A 12,973-nucleotide genomic window follows, 5' to 3' on the forward strand; every position below is an offset into this window, starting at 1 on the left:
GAGCTCCTTTGAAAACAAGGCGAGACAGTGGAAGACTCTAAAACTGCCAACAAAATAAATAAACGTGAGTGAAAACTCTCATTCTTTTTCTTGGTGAAAATGAAGGTAAAAGCAAAGCAAAATTCCTTATACAGTGTACATGGAAACAAACTTAATTCCAAGGAATGATTTTGCAAAATGTCTCTCAAATGTATGGACCTCGAAATCAAATCTGGAGAATATATTTGATAGTACAAACACTTTGTGACAATTTCAAACAACACCTAGATCAATTTCTTGTCAAAAAGTATGTTTTAAAAGGCAAAAATAAATAGAGTAGTAAATAGTGTTTTCATCTCAGGATAAAAAAGTCTTTTCCTAAGAGCAAAGAGAGCAGAAAGCTAATATATTGTCAGATTTAATTTCAAAATCTCTAATATTTATATATAGTAAAAAAGAAATGACAAAAGTGAAAAGGCAAGTGACAAATGGAGAAACAAGTATCATGTTCATGATACATTGATCTGAAAATGAGGCAAAGAAATTAGTAAATAGATGTCCATAAAATAAATGCTTGAGAAACTTAATAATTGCCAAATGAAGAAATGTAGATGCTCAACAGATAAACAAAATAGGGGTCAGAATTCTCCAGAAGGTTGCACAGCGCGGAAAACTGAGTGGCCCTAGGTCATCATGGCCCCAGTGGCGGTAGCCTCCGGGTGGGCTCGGCTTTTCCTTGCCCAGTGGCAATGCATCTGCAGTGCCCAGACAGATTCGATGGGCTACCGGGGCGATGCCTGGGACTAGCAGAGCTTTGGAGTCGCTTTCCCTGCCAGGTCCTTCAGCTCCCGGGTCGGACCTGGGCCAGTGGGTGACGACTCCCCCAGACATCCCCTGCAGCCACAACCTGCACTGGGGTGAGAAGAGCCTGCCCTATGGTGTGCCTTCCACCCCCATGCGAGGGCCTGACAGAGGAGCCCTTTCAGGCCAGCGGTAGTGGCAGTGGAGTGTAGAGTCAGGGCAGGGAACAGTTGAATAGATTTGCTGGATTTGATATTGGACTTGCAAGTCTCTTTATAGAAAATGTATTGGCCCATCCTTGCATTGCTCTGCGCCACCAGTGTGAGGTTCATTACCATGCTTGGAATTATCATCTCACTCTATTCACAGTCCTCGATATTATGTACAGCTTCAACAAAACTCAGGGACCAACAGCCCTACAGAAAGGCATGGGAAGTACGTTCATTGTCCAGGGAGTCACACTTGAGGCAGAAGGCATAATCAGTGTATTCACACCTTTGCCAAGGGAGATTTCACACAGATGGACTCCTACACAAATAGGTGAACATCTTCTACTGAAAGCTCTAACTTATATTGTGGCAATGCGTTTTTATTCAGCAAGTCTAACTGAAACAGTACAGAGTGAGGTAATGCGAGACAATACTGGCATCTGGAGTGTGTTAGAGAAGGAATCGCAAGAGTGATAGGCTTGGGAGTGCCACACAGCCAGCGACTCCTTCCTTTTCCTTCCTTGATCTTCTCCACGGTGCTTCATGGAGTCCTTCACTACGTCACCAGCTCAATCATTCAGAAATTTGTCCTACTAATTCCAAAGAGAAAGACTTATAATAGCCACCTAGCTGAGAGCAGTAGCCCTGTGTGGAGTATGTTGGATGCTTACTTTCTAAAACTTATTGCTAACTTTGCTGCCAGTCTTTGCTCTGATGTTCTACTCTTCCCATTGGAAACAGTTTCGCACGGCCTTCATGTCCAAGGAACACACACCGTCACTGACAGTACAGACCTTGGCTATGAAGTGTTTCCAACTAATACACAGTATGAGGGAATGAGAGACTGTATCAATACCATAAAGCAGGAGGAGGGAGTCCTTGGCTTTTATAAAGGGTTTGGTGGTTTTATAATACAGTAAACACTGGATGCACCTGTCTTACAGATTACTAAAACTATTTACTCTACACTTCTTCAAAATAGCGTTTGAAATTTAGGTTCTATCACTGATGAGTCCAGAAGATGTAATCTGGATAATTTGCTATGAAATTATAATGATAAAAATGGAATAGTGGGTGGGAAATGGATTAGAAAATGAAACTGGTAGGTCTGTGCTGATTGTGTTATCTCTTCCTTTAAAATTTTTTTTCAAGTTTAGAAGCTCAGTAGGACTAATACTTGTGTAAGAGTAAAATTTTAGCTAGTGTAGCACTCATGCTGAAGTAAAAATGATACTACTTGGAAACAAGGATGTGTCATCAAATATAAAATGAAATTTCATTGAATTGAATCTGTTCCATCTGATCTTAATATTTGTTACAGTTATTTCATCCTCCAGATTGATATTGGCATATTATCCTTTATACAGTAGAATATCACTATATCAGTGAGGTTTTACCTTTAAGGAAATTAATTATATCACCATTGAAAAAGACTAAGGATTAGGTTTGGCCATCTGTAAGCAGACATCAATTTCATTATATAAAGCCATTTATGTACACACATATAACTTGGAACTTCCTTTGTCCTACAAATTCTCTACTTATAGATAAACGTGTTACATAAAATGAAATCATACACTTTCTGCTTGAATACCAGAGTAAAATATCAAAAAGCCACGGTACCCAAAAGATTCAGTCAATTATCGTACACTTGTCTACAGCCAAACCCAGTATTTCAGGGTTAGCCACTTAAAATTTATTATACTTCTATAAAGTTCAGCTTGATTTGTTAGTTATGTTAGCTGTCAGTCTATTTTTAGAACCACACTTAGGAAGGAATGTGAAATAATCATGCAGTTATTGCTGTTTCCACATTTATAAAGTGTGTACTTAAAGAAACCTTATTTGCCTTTCACTTCTGAGTGGCTTACCTTAGAAGAGACAAAATTCAGCTGGTGATTTGCATCTTTTGCCTGGCATACAGTCATCATTAAACAAAATCTTCATTTTTTTTCCAGTCTGTTTTTGGTTAAAGTGTCATTCTCCAAACTAGAAATACTTGAAGAGAAAAACAAGTTATTATCATTTTTCACTTAAATACATTTTGGTGAATACTGAAGAAAAAATACTTCATGTATTTTGTATAGTTAAGGTAGAGTATGGGGGAACATTTTAATAAAAAGAATAGAAAGAATAGCTAATCAGTTTAATAAAAAAAAAGAAAATTGTCCCTAAACTTAATTTGGTGAGTTATTCTCCGTATAGTAAAGTAATATGCACTTGACTTACCCATCATTAAATATGTTAAAGTTTCACTATTCATGAGGATGACTGCAGTTCTGTCATGAACCATTTAGCCCTCTGAAGCACAGAGACTTTGCATGGATATTTTCCAGCACAGAATGCAGACAAACTGAACTTTATGTCACTTGTTGAATGTCACTGCAATGGTTATTTTTGTGATCAATAATGTTGAAACAAAGAAATGAGATGAAAAATTTTATAAAAAGTCATAAAAATAGCAACTGTGTTTATAAAAAAAAACAAGAAAACAAAACAAAACAAAAACCAAAATAGATAGCTACCTTAGACAAAAGAAAATAAATCATAAAGAAATATTTTTAACTGAGAGTTAAAGGTGAGTAACAATTGCATTAAGTGTCTCCCGATCCAGGCAGATGAAGGGATATGTACGCTCTCATAACATGAACAATTTGTATTCCACGCAGCTACATCAGCTACATGCAAAATCATCAGAGATTCTTGCTCATTCAGAAATGCCTAATCCAGACTGCTGAAAGTACAAAGTGAACACTGTACAGATGCACATTTATCTGCATTTGGTCTATCTAAATCCAAAATGTTCTTACCCTTGCTAACTCCTTGTTCACACCCATCTAATTTTTACTGAATCAGTGGCATATATAATGTACTTTGTAAGGTAATAATTGCTAGAACAGAATCAGCATGAGCACAATATGTACATACTCAAACATTTTATCTTATCTAGGCAAGAACATATATATGACCTAAGCACACATGGACATATATATGGACATAAATGTACAGTTGCACTGTGAAAACAGAGAAAGAAATATTCTCATAGATGGCAATTCAAAGTAGAAAGCGTAAGATGAGACCAGAAAGGACCTGATAAAAACTGAAAAATGGAGTCAATGTTAAAATAGGTTAAGTAGCTGAAAGGAGAATAATAATAAAAATAAGGAAGACATCCAAACGGCCAAAAGCTATGTGAAAAGATAGTCAACATCATTAATTGTCAAGAAAATGTAAAGCCAGAGCACAGTGTGGTACCACGTCACACTTGTTAGGAAGGATGCTAGAAAAAAATAAAGAGAACAAGTGTTGCCAAGGATGTGGAAAGAGTGGAACTCTTGTACATTATGGGGAATGGGAAATGCAGCAGCAGTGAAAGAAAACGGCATGGAGCCCCCCAACACATAAAATATAGAACTACCACTTTATCCGCATATGTCTCCCCTGGGTACCTATCCGAATAATATAAATCAGAATCTCAAAGAGCGATCTGTACTCCGCAGCATTGTTCACAGTGTCCAAGACACCCAAACATCCCCAGTATCTGTCACCTAATGAATGTGTAAAATAGTATGTGTTCTTGACAAACAAGGGAGTATTAGTATTAGCTAGATATTTTAAAAAGAAAGGACTCTTACTGTCCTTGACGACGTGGACGAATTTAGAGGACATTTTGGTAAGTGAGATAAACTGTCGCAGAAAGAAAATACAGCATGGTTCCACTTATATGATGTATCTAGAACACACCATACCATAGGAACAGTGAGTACTATGGTGCTTGCCAAGAGCTGTGCGTGAAGATGGAGAACTGATATTCAATGCTGTAGAGTTTTAGTTGTGCTGGATGAAAATGTGTAGGGAGCTGCTAGTTAGTATAGTGCCTTTAGTCAACACCTAGTAGTATTCACTTGAAAACATTTAAAACGTAAGTTTCATGTTAAATCCTTTCATGTAGACAAAAATACACATGAAAACAAATAGACATAAGGAAAATTTTGCAGATGTAAGAAATATCTCTTATTTTTACTGTGGTGATGGCATTATATTTCTATATGTATACATACACGTACACAATAAATGTGTATAGCACTTTTTATATCAGTTATGCCTAAATACAACTTTAAAAAAAACAGTCATATATCTCATGTATATGATATACCTGAGCTAAGGAGCATGACATAGTGGATAAAGACAGAATTTTGAGATACATAGAAATAATAACTGTAGAAGATTAAAATGGTCAAATATGTAAATGCTAATTGGTAACTAAAAAAGAAAACTAAAACCATTATTTAAAATTAATATTTTATTAAATTAATAATTAAGAAGAATATTTCAATGTATGCCAAATACAACACCTTATACATCTTATAACAAGAGTTACCTTCACTTATTAATGACATGATAAGAAAAACCCACAAGGACACATTTTTTGAACTCTTACTACTTGCTTTTCTCTTGTATATTTTCTGGTTATGATTTGGCTTACTTTCAAAATTCTCCATAGCTTTCGCTAGCAATGTTCAGACAACACACAATTTCATTGATTTTCTTTCCTTTAATATGAGTCAACTATGCTGCAATAATTTGATAATGGAAGTAGCCTGATGCTCTTTTTCTCCTGATTAAGGATGTTGCTTATCAGTATAACTGTTTCTTCAAGGCATGACTACTTTTCAACACAACCAGTCATAGAAGACATGATTACCTATTCTTCAGTTTTCTTTTCATGTAGCATGAAATGTACATTTTTATTCTTGTTATTCAGTTAGAAATTAAGATCTTTTAGTCTCAGTTTTGATCAAAAAATATTTTGTATTACCAGACCATTGTGATAATTAAAATTAGAAATTACATTCTACATGTGATGGTATATAACATGCATTTAAACAAAATTTCTTCTTTTATAAATCTAGAATATGGATAAAAGTAAATTTTGAGATAGTGGGCGTAAGTCATAATTTCAAACTCTTTGTATCAGTTAGCTCATAAAGGAACACGTCATATATCTGTCACTCTTTATATCAGCTAGGGTTTTACTAGTGGAACAGATGTAACTCTATCTATCTATCTATCTATCTATCTATCTATCTATCATCTATCTCTCTATCTATAGTGTGGGTCCTCTCTCTTTCATAAACCAGGAATCCAGACACACCCAGAAATGTGTTAAACTGTTAAAATAATCCATTAGGCATTTCTTATTCAAATTGACATGTCCTAAATTAGAAAGCATAAAGTAGATTATAAGTAGAGCATGCTGACAGAGGGAGAAGCTGAGATTTCTTGAATGTAGCCTATTTTGTAAATCTGACTTGAAAAAATGTATTGTAAACAAAATAAGCCACTGTACAAAAGTTTTCTGAAAAGCAGAATCAAAAATCTAAATCAAAATACAATAAAATGAGAGAATTCTTAATCACACATACACACAACCATGCACACAAGCATATACATCAACGTGGGTGAAGCAGACACAGTGCCTGGGATATTTCAAAGTAATACACTAGTGGTGAGCAGGGAGTAGTAGGAGGGTTACCGAAAATCCAGATTATCGCTGAAATGATGTTGGCAATATCCTTGCACTGGCACATTCACAAAAGGCATTTCTGCAGTGAGAGAATAACTAATGAATTCATATTTCATCATTTCCAAAATTGGTACCTTTTGCTATGTAAGAAGAAATAGTAGAAGAACTTTTGAATTTCTTTTTGTTGGATGATCTACAGTCTGTTGTTCTTACCACCTTTTCTTAAGTTTCTTTTCTGTGTCTCTCTGAAATATTCTATGTAGTTACAGAGCTTTATGTTACAGCCCCATGGATAATCTGTTTACTGGATCTCTGCTTCTGGGTAAGAGTGTTGTTATCAGCTCCTGTGTGGAACAATTCCTTTGCTCCAACTTTTTAATTGGCTCCCTAGCCACATAGTTTCACTCCAGATAGTTTCACTCCAGAGTATTTTCCAAAGTCTTCAGACTTCTAGGTGTCTTTCTCTATCTTTACCAGACATGCTTATGTTTTTTACCTTTTTTGTTTACTGTCTTTATGAAATATAAAAGAAAGATATCCCTTCAGGCATCATCATGTTTTCATCCCAGAAAAGAAAGTTAGCAGGCTATGATTTTGTTAAGCAGAATGTCTCTTGGCCATTCTGACATGATGATGGGTTTTCATTTTCTTCCTGAAAAACCCAGTTTGAGCTATACTTCTACACATACATTTATTGCTCAGAATTTTGAAATGGATAATTGCACTGGAGTCTGTTGCTTTCTCTCAAATTCTAACAATCAGTGAAATAATGGAAGGGTCATGGTTCATTTTCATAAGTGCCAATAAATGGTGTACATATATATTCTGATAAAAACACTTCTGAGAACATTTTCTAACAATATTTCTTTCTCATTTAACTAAGAGTTTGCACTCGTCACAGAGTACTTGGCAGACTATTGAAAATGTGAGAAATATTACAATGTTATGTGAAATGCAAACCTCTTCTTTGAAGATGAACCCAAAACACTCTCATGTTATCCACTGCAGTCACAGTAGTGGCTGTGTTCTTAATTTATTAGCTTCCAGGGAAGATGTTACTGTTAGCCAGTGTGAAATCCTGTTCTGCATAACTGTGACAATGCCCAGACTCAAGTCCCATGCAATTGAAAAACTGGGGATGGGGGTCAAGGGTCTGCCTCTTACTAAGTGCGCTCAGGCAATTCATTAGATACACGTACAGAAATATCCCAGAACAACGAATATTTTAGTACTGAAATCACAGTTTCCAACATTTTGAAACCTGTGAGTTACCAAGCATTTGATTTTCTTAACTAAGAAAAAATTTCCTACATATTATCATTTTAATTTTATTCTGATTGGTTTTATTAATTTTTGATTAGCAGATAATGTTGGTACATCTATATGAGGTATAACTGATGTTTTCATGCATACATGGAGCTATTAACATGTCTGAAACTTTTATCCATTTTTTGTGAAATCATTTAAAATATTAATTGAGATCTTTAATGTATTATTGCTAATTGTAGTCAACATGTTGTGCCATAGAACACTTTTCCACAAAGTAGAAAAAATTTGCCATACAAAATAATCATATGTGGGAGTTAATGTTTCCTTATTTTTATGAAAAATGTTGGCATAATCACTCTAATGTACTGTACAGCTGTGCACCATATCGTGGTGTCCTTATCCAAGATGTGCATTCCTATGAGAGGATTATACAGTTTTTCTGCTTGTGCTACCTGTGCCAACTATCCTACATCCACAATATTTTTAGCTCTAATTATTAAATGTGTACTTCAAAATACTTGATCACAGCAACACAAGTAGTGTGAAACTAAATGCAACCAAAGAGAAATGCTGAACATTCCTTTTGTCTTTGATTCTTTATTCTACACAGACAGACCTGCACAGTATTTATAGTACAATTGACATCACATACGGTACAATGTTTTCTTTTCAGCTTTCTAAAACTTATTAACATTTTTCATAGGAAATACAACTGTGTGAAGCTATCATTTGGATAAGATTAACCAAAGGCCCATACATAAAGGTTTGTTCTTCCATCCATGCTTCCATTTGGAGCTGGTGGTATCTTTGAGAGGTCTGCTTCAGTGAGGCCTTGGAAATATTGGGCTGGACCCCTCTGTGCTCTTGCTGCCGGGCCATGAGATGAACAGTTCTGCTCTGCTGCACTCTGCCAGTTTCCCATTGTCTACAGTGCCATAAAACCACTTATCAACCTGATGTTTAGCAGCTCAAAAATTTCTGAAATTGTTTCACTCAGCTCTTATCTAATACACAGTAAGTTCTAAATAACTACCTTCTTCCAGCAATTAGTTTGCATTTTAAAATCATGTTATGATTATATTATTCACTTATTCTTTTCCATTTGAAATTTAAGTTCAGTCATGAGGATCTAGACTGTTTTCATACTTTCCAGAAATGTAATAAACTGTTCCACCTTTATTTAAGGGGATAACCTCTTTCTCTTTTGGTTTATGATTATGAATGCTCTTTGAATATTTTTTCTATTTATGGATCCCCATTATAGGTAACAAGAACTATGGAAGCTAATGGGAGTCATTTCATTTATAGAGACATAAATTAGGATACAGTGTACAGACTAGTCAACATTTAGAAATTGTGAAGATTTTCATGATGATTATAAGACTAATTTGGTTATGAGGATATCGAAAACATACCTTAAGTATATTGAACAAGGACCTACAACTATTTGCATAGTTACATATTAAATTACTTGTTCACCAGTAGAGTATTTTCCACCTATACCCTTGCTGAAAGAATTGGTGGCTAACTCATATTTTTAACTGTGACGTATGGGATGACTTTTATAGATATGACAATGATTGAAATAATGGCATACACAATAAGCAGTCTGATGCATACTAATAGACTTCAGTGAATACATCAAAATGTTCAATTTATCCTTATAGTGCATCAGCTTTCTTTAAAGACAATATAGCTTCCAACTAGCAACAATTTTATGTACATGAGAAATGTAGAAAGCTTATGACAGCAAGGGGCTGGGGATTTAGCTCAAAGGCACAGTGCCTGCCTGGTAAGTGCAAGCTTGTGAGTTCAGTTCCTGGTACTGAAAGAAAAACAAAAACAAACAAATAAATGAAAGTTTATTACAGCAGAGTGTTAGGCCAAAATTTGAATTTCACTAGTCTTCTCTTAAAATTAATATCTCTTCTGTCTTCCACTTTGTTTACTACTCAATCAATAGGTCCAGATGGCACTACATAAAAATTTAGGTTGGTCATTATCTGGAAATATGAGCAATATCATAAAGTCAACATAAAGATGCTAGAAGAGAGGTTTCTGAATGTTCTCACAAAAATAGATGGTGGATGTGCTAATTATCCTGATTTGTTTATTATACTTTGTATATATATATCAAATCATTGCACGGTACAGCATGAAAGTGTGTATTTATTTTCTGTCAGCAAGAAGCTAATTGGAAACTCACTTTTAAAATTTTTCATTCAGATATCTGAAATTTAGATAAAATTAACTGCATGAATGATCATACGATGGTCATTGTAGCAGAAGATAGTAAAATATGAGTTTTAGGAATGAATCTGTTCTTACTGTATAGATTCTTTGTATTGAAGACCTAGTCTTTAGCTAATGGGTAGTATTTATTTGTGAAGTCATTATTTTGGTTTCTTGCTTAGAGATGAATTTTTTAATCATTAAAATTATAGGTGCTGCCATCTAATAGTATAAAATTGTGATGATAAATGACCTTAACAAAATACTGCTCCATTGGTTAAAGTAATTATCTTTGTAAAGATCATTTATAGCAAATGGATTAAGCCTTGCACTATCCATTACAAAACAGACAGTTCATGTATTCCTAAGAGATGCTATAATAATCCTCTCTTGGAAAATGTTCTTAGTTAATACGAAGCTCAGAAAACTTAATTTTTTCCTCAAGGTACCTGCAGGATGAATACAAATTAAGACAAGTCTGTACATTGTCATTGAATAAATGATTTCTGCTTTACTGTTAAGCCAAACTCAAATGACATCTGAGTTTATGACATTGCATTGTTATTTTAGTTATTTGGCTTCATAATTTTATTTACATAATGTACTTATATTGTGCTTATACTTAAATAAGGACAAACAAAATCATATAATTATGTTTGTACAAATATATGGTAATTATCTATGCATAATATTTGTGAAATTGTTCAATGCATCCATCTATTCAAAGTTTTTTGGAAGTGCTCAATTTTAAATTAACCACAAAAATTAAAATTAAAATTATGTCCAAAATTTTGGATAAGTATATCTGTTAAAATGTTTAAAATAGTGAAAACATGCATATACACAAGAGGGAGCTATTCAGTAAATAAATTAATGATTTACCCACAAAGTCATATAATAATCTTGTTGAGTTATTTTATACCTAGAAATAATCTTTGCTAAATGAAATACTCAGTATAGGAGAAATAAATCCTACATTTTATCAAATGTAGCTAATAACACATGAAAAAAATAGCAAAAAGTTGTTAAAAACAAATCTATGCATTGAAAAGATTAATGAAAGAAATTCAGTGAATAATTACAGAAAAAGAACTTTCTAAAAAATACAAGGTTAATTTAATATTGCAAAATAATGGATTTTACCATTGAACTGAAGTTATCTATTGAAACATTTCAGCATATGTCAAAATACTTAAAAAATTTCTCATAAAAAGGACAATTTTCAAAATTTCACCTTGGTTTGCCTTCTACTTTGATGTGAAAAAGAAAATATGAAACAGAAACAGTCCACAGTCCTTCTTTTAAAATATTTTGTTTTAGTTGCCAGCAGCCATACATTCACGTGTGCACACACACACACAGGTTTACATAATGTACATGCAGTGTACATTTATGAATATAACAGTATATCATATTTTGCGCATATGTAGACATGTATATTTATATTTATGTGAACTTTGACTGATGAGGGAATAAAAACATGAAGGTTACTGTCTCAATTTTTACTTAACGTTTGAGATGTCTGTCGTGGCAATAAAAACTTAATTATGAAACACACTTATTAAAAAATGTGTCAACCTAAATAGTTAATTAACTGAAATAGAATTAGAACTCATAAGAGTCAAGTAGAACAGTTCTGCAGGACGGCTTCATAGTTATCTTTCCTCATTTGTTTAGAGGTTTTCAGAATCTTCATATTCAAAATTGTTCCTGAACCGCTAAGCCAATACAGTAATATTAAAAGACCTACATGAAAACTGTATCAACACTCTCTCCTCCCTTAATGCCTATTTTTGTAAACTTGCCTTCAACATTCTAACGGCAGAGGCTGAATGTGACTTGAGATAGGAGAAACAACGCTCAGTTCATAGGATCAAATCTGCCACACAAAATTACCGAATTTGTTTGTTTTTCTTCCGGTACCAGGAATCGAACTCATGACCTTGAGCTTGCCAGGCAGGCGCTTTGCCGCTGAGCTAAATCCCAAGCCCCCAAACTACCAATTTTTTAAAGCTATCCATTTGTTTAAAATACTAGCGATTTCACAACATTATTTTGGAACACATCCTTACTTGAATGGTTGTGAATCCACTGCCTAGTCACAACAATCCATTGCCTATGGACTAAGGAGATTTTTGCCTATCCTTTTAAAGCAAAAGCATTGCTTGATTATTTACTACATGATTTATGCAAGTTTTCTCTAGCATGGACCACATTACATTTTTCCCAAATATGAAAAATTCTCAGTTTTGAGACACATGTGGACCAGAGGTTTTGAATAAAAGATTTTAAATATATCTTCCTTTTGTAAGTTTGCTTACAAGTTTAAATTCAATGAAAATCATAATCCCTAGAGGATTTTCTTAAACTGCAGTATAGGTATCATTTTTAATAATGCATAGATGAGAATAAAAGGATTTTTAAAAGACATGATTAAGATGAAATTTTATCAAATATTGGACGCACTAAGATAGTATTTCCTTTTTGTTGTTGTTTTTGTTTTTTGGGTTTTTTTTCTGGTACTGGGAATCAAACTTATGACCTCGCGCTTGCCAGGCAGGCGCTGTGCCACTGAGCTAAATCCCCAGCCCCAAGATAGTATTTCTTAACAAAGAAAAGAAAGCGCCTTACAGGAGAAGAGTAACAGAATGAAGCCCCACTTAAGGCTGGCTTACAATAAATTTGTTAAAGTCCCTCTATTCTCTCTCTGACAGACTAACACACTTATTTGGAAGCTCAAAGTTTTTAATAAAAAAATTACATTACTTTTATAAGCTCTGAGATATTTTAATGTTTTCTTGTTAAATAAAGGACTTTCTGGTGGGTCAATTTTTTTTTTTTTTTTTCAGTTGTGATAGAAGCTCAAAACTTGTAACTGGTCGCAATGTAGAGGAATTAAGTGGTGCTGTGTGAGCACTGCAATTGATACCAAATGATAAGAGTGAAAATAAGGTGC

The 12,973-nt window shown here is 34.1% G+C and overlaps 1 pseudogene; it reads left to right on the top strand.

Moving 5' to 3' along the window:
- Nucleotides 1–756: 756 nt before the first annotated feature.
- LOC102022446 lies at nt 757–1,978 on the top strand (annotated as a pseudogene).
- Nucleotides 1,979–12,973: the final 10,995 nt, after the last annotated feature.

This window comes from Chinchilla lanigera, unplaced genomic scaffold (assembly GCF_000276665.1).
Source record: "Chinchilla lanigera isolate Chin_1 unplaced genomic scaffold, ChiLan1.0 scaffold00001, whole genome shotgun sequence".
Classification (NCBI taxonomy): Eukaryota; Metazoa; Chordata; class Mammalia; order Rodentia; family Chinchillidae; genus Chinchilla; species Chinchilla lanigera.